At 38.3% G+C, this 7,974-nt stretch overlaps 4 non-coding genes across 4 annotated transcripts; 2 read left to right on the top strand and 2 right to left on the bottom strand.

The window, feature by feature from the left end:
• Positions 1-509: 509 nt before the first annotated feature.
• Positions 510-594, bottom strand: Trnam-cau (transfer RNA methionine (anticodon CAU)). The gene is given in 2 exon segments: positions 510-545; positions 558-594. It is a non-coding gene; the product is annotated as a tRNA-Met (tRNA).
• A 557-nt stretch (positions 595-1,151) lies between these two features.
• On the top strand, positions 1,152-1,224 carry Trnak-uuu (transfer RNA lysine (anticodon UUU)). Its single transcript has one exon. It is a non-coding gene; the product is annotated as a tRNA-Lys (tRNA).
• Positions 1,225-1,949: 725 nt separating this feature from the next.
• On the bottom strand, positions 1,950-2,034 carry Trnam-cau (transfer RNA methionine (anticodon CAU)). Its single transcript is given in 2 exon segments — positions 1,950-1,985; positions 1,998-2,034. It is a non-coding gene; the product is annotated as a tRNA-Met (tRNA).
• A 598-nt stretch (positions 2,035-2,632) lies between these two features.
• Positions 2,633-2,705, top strand: Trnak-uuu (transfer RNA lysine (anticodon UUU)). The gene has a single exon. It is a non-coding gene; the product is annotated as a tRNA-Lys (tRNA).
• The last annotated feature ends 5,269 nt before the right edge of the window (positions 2,706-7,974 follow it).

The following is a 7,974-nucleotide window of genomic DNA, read 5'->3' as shown; positions in this document are numbered from 1 at the left end:
CTGCGACGATATGGTTTTAGTTGAATCGATTGCTTGATTTCATCCTCGAGGCCAGGAGGCGTGACAGGCAGTAAGTTAAAAAGTAAATTTTTTGCTGTTCCATTCTATTAACGAATATCGTTGCCAATATGACCGTAGTTTTCGAGAGAGAAACTACTTTTTCCAATCAAAAGATGTTGGTAAGATTGCCTCGTTAGCGCAGTTGGCAGCGCGTCAGTCTCATAATCAAACAAGATTTTTTTTCTATCAAAGCCCGGCTACCTCCCGTAAAATTGCTTAGATAGGGTACTTAAAAATGAATGCCCCGTGTGAGGATCGAACTCACGACCTTCAGATATCTATTAAGATTATGAGACTGACGCGCTGCCTATATAATATTTAATATCTAATATTATAATATTAATTTTGGTCATTTTGCTAGCCAGGCAAGTAAAGAGGTTGTATTTTTTTTTTTATCAAAGTCACGCTGCCTCCCGTAAAGTTGCTTAGATTAGGTACTTAAAAATGAATGCCTCGTGTGAGGATCGAACTCAGGACCTTCAGATATCTAATTAGACTATGAGACTGACGCGCTGCCTACTGCGCTAACGCGGCCGGTTGAATGAAGAGAATGTTATGTGGCTTCATGATTTGGTATTTACCTCAGATTTAAATGCATGATACTACCTACGACGATTAACTAACGGTTATAATGTCCCCACGATATTATATCTTATTTACTTATCAATTAATTATTATTTCCACCATCACGAATGTACCTGTGGTGAATTGAAATAAGGCTCTCTTCTTCATCCAGCCGCATTTACAACAGATCGCATTGGGGATATGAACATATATAGCAAACGATGTAAGCCCGAAAATATCTTATGCGAGATTGATAGGTTTTAAGCATTGGAATTTACCGCCTTTGAAAATAACTGTTCTTACTTTTCACTTTTCATGGGCGTGTTAGACAAACATAATAAATGAGTCGAACTTCAATTCAGAAATCTAACAAAACTGACTAATTTCGCAGCTCACACATCGCTGCACGGTTGTGCGATGAGAAGGGAGTAGAGAGATTCCATTCATGAGTCCTTTTTTTAAATCTAGACTGGGTACTAGTTGTTCCGATCAAAATCTAACGCAATATTTCCTAGGCGTCAGGTCCAGCCCGGTTAGCTCAGTCGGTAGAGCATCAGACTTTTAATCTGAGGGTCATGGGTTCAAGTCCCATATCGGGCAGAGCATCAATACTTTTTTTCTTGCTCAATCCTTGTTGTTGGCTCAGGGCATGATAGCGGCTGGGTTCCGTAGAGCGAAGAAGACCTAAGGTAGAACAGATGACGTTGTGGTAAAGAAATACCGTTGTCCCGAGGAAAATTAAAAAACAAACTTACAAGGCAAAACAGCACGGAAGAAGTCTCTCAAGCGATGCGTTTTGATTGGCTCTCTCTTTGGTTATCATCTTTTGTAGGACAGACGCATAGGTGACGTCGCTATTAAAACTTTCTGCTTCATTATATTATTTTTTAGCAATGGAGAACTTTTTCCGTGTTTACATACTCTCATCTAAACACAAGGAGGGGTTGAGTTAAGCAAACCCGAATAAAGAGATTGACGGATGCTGTAGACAGCTTTTGAAACCGACCTCGGCAAAAATTTGACTATAAACAGATAGCACAGATGCTATTCCTTCTTACGCAGTTTCAAGAGCCATAGTCGAGCTTACTCTTCACTTCCGGGCGGAAGTAACCCCATTCTGTAGGGTCAATGGTTAAACATTTTAATTTGATTTAGTAAGAAAAGTTTATGGTAAGAGATGTTGAGGTCAAAAATACTTTAATAGAGACTAAATTTAATAATAATCATTTTGGTCCTTGCTAGGCAGACAAGTAAAGAGGTTGTATTTTTTTCTATCAAAGCCACGCTGCCTCCCGTAAAAATTTTTAGAGTAGGTACTGAATGAATGCCTCGTGTGAGGATCGAACTCACGACCTTCAGATATCTAATTAGATTATGAGACTGACGCGCTGCCTACTGCGCTAACGAGGCGGTTGAACGAAATGGTAAGCATGTGGCTTCATGATTTGGCATTTACCACGGATTAAACTGCATGATACTACCTACGATGATTGACTAACAGTTACAGTTCCCCCATGATATTATATCTTATTTACCTATCTATTTCCTTATCAATTCAACTTATCACGAATGTACCTGTGGTGAAATAAGACTCTCTTCTTCATCCACCAACATTTACAACAGATCGCATACGGGATATGAACATAGCGAACGATGTAAGCCGAAAAATCCCTTATGCGAGATTGATAGGTTTTAAGCATTGGAATTTACTGCCTTTGACAATTACTTGTTCTTACTTTTCACTTTTCACAGTCGTGTTAGACAAACATGATAAATGAGTCGATCCTCAGTTCAGAAATCTGCCAAACTGACTAATTCCGCAGCTCACACATCGCTGCACGGTTGTGCAACGAGAAGGGAGTAGAAAGATTCCATTCAACAGCAGTTTTAGTACTAAAAGCTCTGTGCTCACCACCAAAAGTTTTTCATGGTCACTTTTTAAAATTCATATTAGATTGGGTATAGTCTTTCCGAGGAAAATCTAACGCTATTCTTTGGGTTAAGATCAGCCCGGTTAGCTCAGTCGGTAGAGCATCAGACTTTTAATCTGAGGGTCATGGGTTCAAGTCCCTTATCGGGCGGCGCACAACCTTTTTTTTTTCCTCCACAACTTGACTAAACGCATTAGTTTAATTCAGGCTTGGTTGTGAGATCTTTGCTAGAGAGATCTAAAGAGCATGGTGTAAACATGCGACTTGTTCACACTACCCAAACTTCTGCCGTTTCATGAGAGCACGCGATCAACAGGAAGGTATCATGAGATTGCACGTTATGGTGGGCTTAAGTCTGAATTGAGGGTTAAGCCGTAAAAAAACTGTAAATCGGTGATGGCCACATGATAATATCAAGAAAGGCAGAAAATATTCCAAAGATTTTTGAAGTTCGCTATAGTCCCATTTGATAGAGTGAGCTATCTAAAGTAACAAACTGAAATATACCATTACCAGTGTTATCGCCCGGTATAGGACTTGAACCCATGACTCTCAGATTAAAAGTCTGATGCTCTACCGACTGAGCTAGTCTGGCGACTCGTCTTTATCGTCATGTATTGCTCTCATTGAACGTAACTTCCTACCTAGACTATATTTTAAGAAGATGATGAGAGGGGCTAACCAGATTTTAATAGTATGTGACTAATTGCTGGAATAGACATGTCAGTAAAGTGAAGAATAGAAAACGAGAACATGCAGTGATGTACGTGAGAAGGGATGGCGCAGTGACCGAGTGAGCTCTCTTCCCACCGCTGTGGCCAGGGTTCAATTTCCTCATCTGACATGTAATTTAAGTTTGTTGCATTTGTTGGTCTGAGGATTTTCTCCGAGTATTCCTTGCTCCGCTTTCCACCAAAACTTACAATTCAAATTCCATTTGAGGTTGACTGAGAAGCGAGTCAATTCAACAGAAAAACACATTAGTTCTTTTCTGCAGCTTAACATGATTCTTCAGACTTTATACATGCCGTGAGTGATAATGATGGAGAACTGAACGACTATATAACACCAAATACAGACAGGAGATTATCACAAAAAAAGTCAAAAAACCTTTTTAAAGGCTGCCCAGAAAAATTCTCAAAAAATGTCTAAGAAATAGCTGTTCTAGTTAAATAACTACGGTTTGTTTTCTCGCCAGTTCAAATTCGAAGAGAGTAATTAAGAAATATGTACAGCAGTTTTTAAGCACTGCATTTTGCCTTTTTTTCCAAATGGTAAAGCTATCAAGGTGGAACCCTCTGTCAATTTCATTTTCTCTAGCCGTCTGGTTGATCGTCAAAACGGCACGAAATATGTAAAGTTGTGCTTATTTACATCGGAGTTTTCTCAGTTTCAACCAATGGGATCAAATCACAGTAAATCTACTCACACCAATCAGATCAGAGAACAGATATAACAAGTTCGTGGTCAAGAGTCTCAAGAGCATCGCCTTCGTTCGTGCCACAAAGGCTCTAGAGTTTTGCACATTACCTCAGTGCAATTCTTTCACACACATCTTTTGAGTGACGTAGAGGTCCAGAGAGAACTCAATGCCATACATCGAGAAAAGAAGACATGGAATCGTCCGCGACACAAAAGATCTCCTATGTTCCTCTGGTTTCATCTTACAGCAGCCGTAGTAAACGTATTTCTACTCTAAAAGGTATTTCGTCGCAAAGGTTCCAAAATACTTCCAGACTTTTTCTCACCTGACGAGCTGACGAAGAAAACTATGAATGATGAAAAGTTCGATCCTTCTAATGGAACAGACATAAGGAAATATTATTCTTGGGAGAACGAAGAAAAAGGCCGGTCTGAAGTGGAAAAAATCAAGGAATCTTGGATGATGTACTTTGGCCTTATCAAGGCATGATTCTACTCTAAGCTTTGACTGTAACTACGTGATGTTCTCTTTGAAATTAGATGTTCTCATAAGCATTCAAATCTGATCGAGATTAACTTTTTTTTCTCAGTGAGTCATTCAATTTTAGGGGGTTAACAAATATGATTAGTCGACTAAGGAAAAGGATGAACCATTTTGAAGAAGAGGGAAATCAATTATTGTGTGTTTTTACTTTTCAATATTTTTGCCTCATTTCTTGTTTAATCATTACTGTTTTCAACGTTTTCCTCAAATATGGTAGTCTATGAAACAAAATGTCGGAACTAAGTGACTTTGAGTCGAGATTATCTCACACGTCAACGGATCAAAAGATATTATGCAATAAAATCAATATTGTTCATTTGAGATCGACCAATAGGATTGTATGTTCATTAACAAAATGAAGGATTTGCCTCAAACAATCGATCTCAATGCAAATAATTGCTAAGGCACTGATGCGTTTGTGAATTATTATTATTTCATCGGTAAAATAAAACAAATACTGCCACGACCAGGATTATATGAATTCGATTCTCATCATCAAAATTAAGCAATCATTGGATTACGGCGTCAAAGAACTAGAAAATGGAACATCAAATGGTCTCGATATGGATTATACGCTAAGTTTTCGGTAATTTTAATGTTTTGTTGCACCATCGAGGCCAGGTTCGTTTGTAAGTCATTAAGTTCACTTAATCTCAAAGCAAGTCTTAGCGCAAGTTTCATAATTTATCACTGTGGATTATAAAAACGATTGTAGAACATAATTTAAAATAAAATAAAGGGAAAATACTACGTGAGCGGCGTGTTAATCTATTTGAATTATACAACGGTCAAAATGCGTAAAAAATATAACGTTATATTTCTTTTTTCATGCATTGCTACTATCAGGAAACGCCCTTGCTTTTTATTGACACCGCGTTAATATGTTTACCTGGAAAATTTACCCCGACTGGAGAGGAATAGCAAAAATATCAGCACGTTCGGAATTTAAAAAAAATCAATATGTCTTGTTGTTTTGTCACCCAATTCGAGTTGATTTGCATAGACCCGAAATGGGTCTTGACGATATAAATTAAACAAATGATAAAACAGATACTGATAATGGTAACATGTTGTCCACTTTTAAAGTATTCATTTTCCCCATTCCAGTTCTTCTCTATGTCCTACATGTCATGTGATTCCACTGATCTTTTTGGGCTAAACCATGAAGTCATGGAGAATTCGTGTCACTGCCGTTTTCTTGCATATGTGGGTAGAGCCTCTTTTAACGCTGTGAGAATTAACTCTCAACTCCCATAAGTGACCAAGACAGAATGTCTCTTTCCAATATGAAAAATAATACGAATAAATACTAATACCAATAAGGAAATTATGAGTTGATCCAATAATAAATTCTCCAAACGAAAACCATAAGAATTTTATGGCAAACATCAAGGAGTATCTGTGATAGGATCTTGGTAGTGGAAGGGTTATCCATTTCAGAAGGTGTGCTCAGTTGTAGTTGTTTTTCCTCACCCGCATCACCCTTGTTTTTGTTTCAACTTAGCAAACTATGTCACCTATGTATCATTGATTTATCCCGCGTGATTCCGCATATCTTTAGAACGTGGTTTTACGATCCAACATGTATCAGGAATCAGTTTGAGAACAGTCAAGATTGCATCAACACTAATGATATATATTCAGGAAGATGAAAATGCGCGTCAAAAAGTTGGAAAACAATAACGAAAACAATTGATGACCGACATAAATTATTCCCGTTTCCCAACAAGTGCAAAAAGTATTTTCCTCACATTTTTCATTTGCATGTTACGTAATGATGGTTATGATAGGGTGGAAAGCAAAGCAAAAATTTAAATACAAAAGAAAGACGGTGTTGCCGTCGCCTTTCTGCTAAATCTACCCAATCAACTCGTTAATTGCCTAGAAACTGTGGTGCTGCGTCGGTGGGAGAGTATTTGGTAATTTGGTGTTATCAACTGAGTTGAAAACGTAAATTGGCCACTGTAAAGAGTTTAAGAGCTAACGTTTCGAGCGTTAGCTCTTCGTCAGAGCGATCGGAGGAATAATGGGTTCTGTGTGGGTCTATATGTATAAAGTGGAGCTACGCTATTGGTGGGAATATGGTGACGAGAAAACAAAAATGCATTAGTTGAATGAAAAGCGCTTGTTGATACCGTGGGGCTTCAGTGCCTCAGAGCTAGCCGATAGGCAATGAGCAGTTCCCTCTTTTCGGCAAAGTCCGTCGTGCAAGTAAAAAAAAATTAGTAAAAAAGAAATTTCCATCCTCGTGCACCGTGAGGAATTCCGGGAGGGAGGCGCTCACATGAAAATCACTCAGCTGAGCATGGTCAAACTCTCTGACAAAGTCTGTAGTTGCCACTTTCCTTAGGGCCTCGCTCCTCGCTCCTCTTAACACGCGAACATCAAATTTTTTTCACTTTTTTTTTTTTAAACTCAGGCGAGGGACTTTACCGAAGAGTTTACCGGGAGAGTTCAGCCCTAGGAACAAGGTACTAAGTAACACCTAAATCCATGGGGTAAAAGCGATGAAAATTTGAATTTGAACCTTTGGTGTTTAACCATTTTACCCTTGTGGTTCTTGTTCAGGTATCTGATGGGAGAAGAAGGGTACTGCCTCTGGCCACCCTGAAGCCAACTTCAAATGACTTGACTTAGAACTAAGGTGATAAAGCAAAATTGTCGAAGAACTGATGTTAGAATTAATATATGACTGTTACAAAAATAAGAATAAGGGGCATTTTTCCACAATCTGTTAAAATGATTTAAAATGACGTTTCAAAGTTAAAATGTAAGGAACGTGAAATTTACTTTTCTCAATGAAGATGCAAATAGTTTTGTATGTGACTGAGAAAGTGGAAACAGCAATGAATTAAACGTCAACCACAACTTTTATTTTTGTATTCTGTGGCCCACAAATAGAAACAACCTTCAATCATGCAAATCTTGTTCGTTTGGTTAGGAAACATCATTGTTCTCTGCGCTGATGACGTTAGGAAACGTTTGCGTCATTTCAAAGGATTTAACTAAGAACTAACTTGTTAATCCTTTTAACTCCCAGAAGTTATCAATATTCCAATTTGTTACCTTGCAAACGGGTCATGAGAACACGAGAGCTTATCAGAGGGCATTATCTTGATTTGATGGAATAGTGGGACTGATTGGCTTTTAGTAAGAGAAGAATATCATTTTGTACAATTGAGTCACTACTGTACGAATTCAGATCTTGGTCAGAGGAATAGGCTGTGATGTAAAACTAGAAATTGCCACGAAGACGAAAGTAGTCGATGCAAATTAGATGAAGATCATTGGGAAAATGATAATTGGATCGAGATAAAAGTGCATCGTCATTAGGGGATTTTTCTTTGCGGTGAACTTTGATCAATTTGCGGTTGGTTTTGTCGCAAGAATGCGTGATTAGTAAAAAGGCTTTTATCAGCCGGTCCGTTTTGAATTGCACCCTAGGCACTTGGA

This window comes from Pocillopora damicornis, chromosome 3 (assembly GCF_964200805.1).
Source record: "Pocillopora damicornis chromosome 3, jaPocDami1.2, whole genome shotgun sequence".
In the NCBI taxonomy this organism is placed as follows: domain Eukaryota; kingdom Metazoa; phylum Cnidaria; class Anthozoa; order Scleractinia; family Pocilloporidae; genus Pocillopora; species Pocillopora damicornis.
Note: the sequence above shows the minus strand (reverse complement) of the source record. Positions and strands in the feature narration are given on the sequence as shown.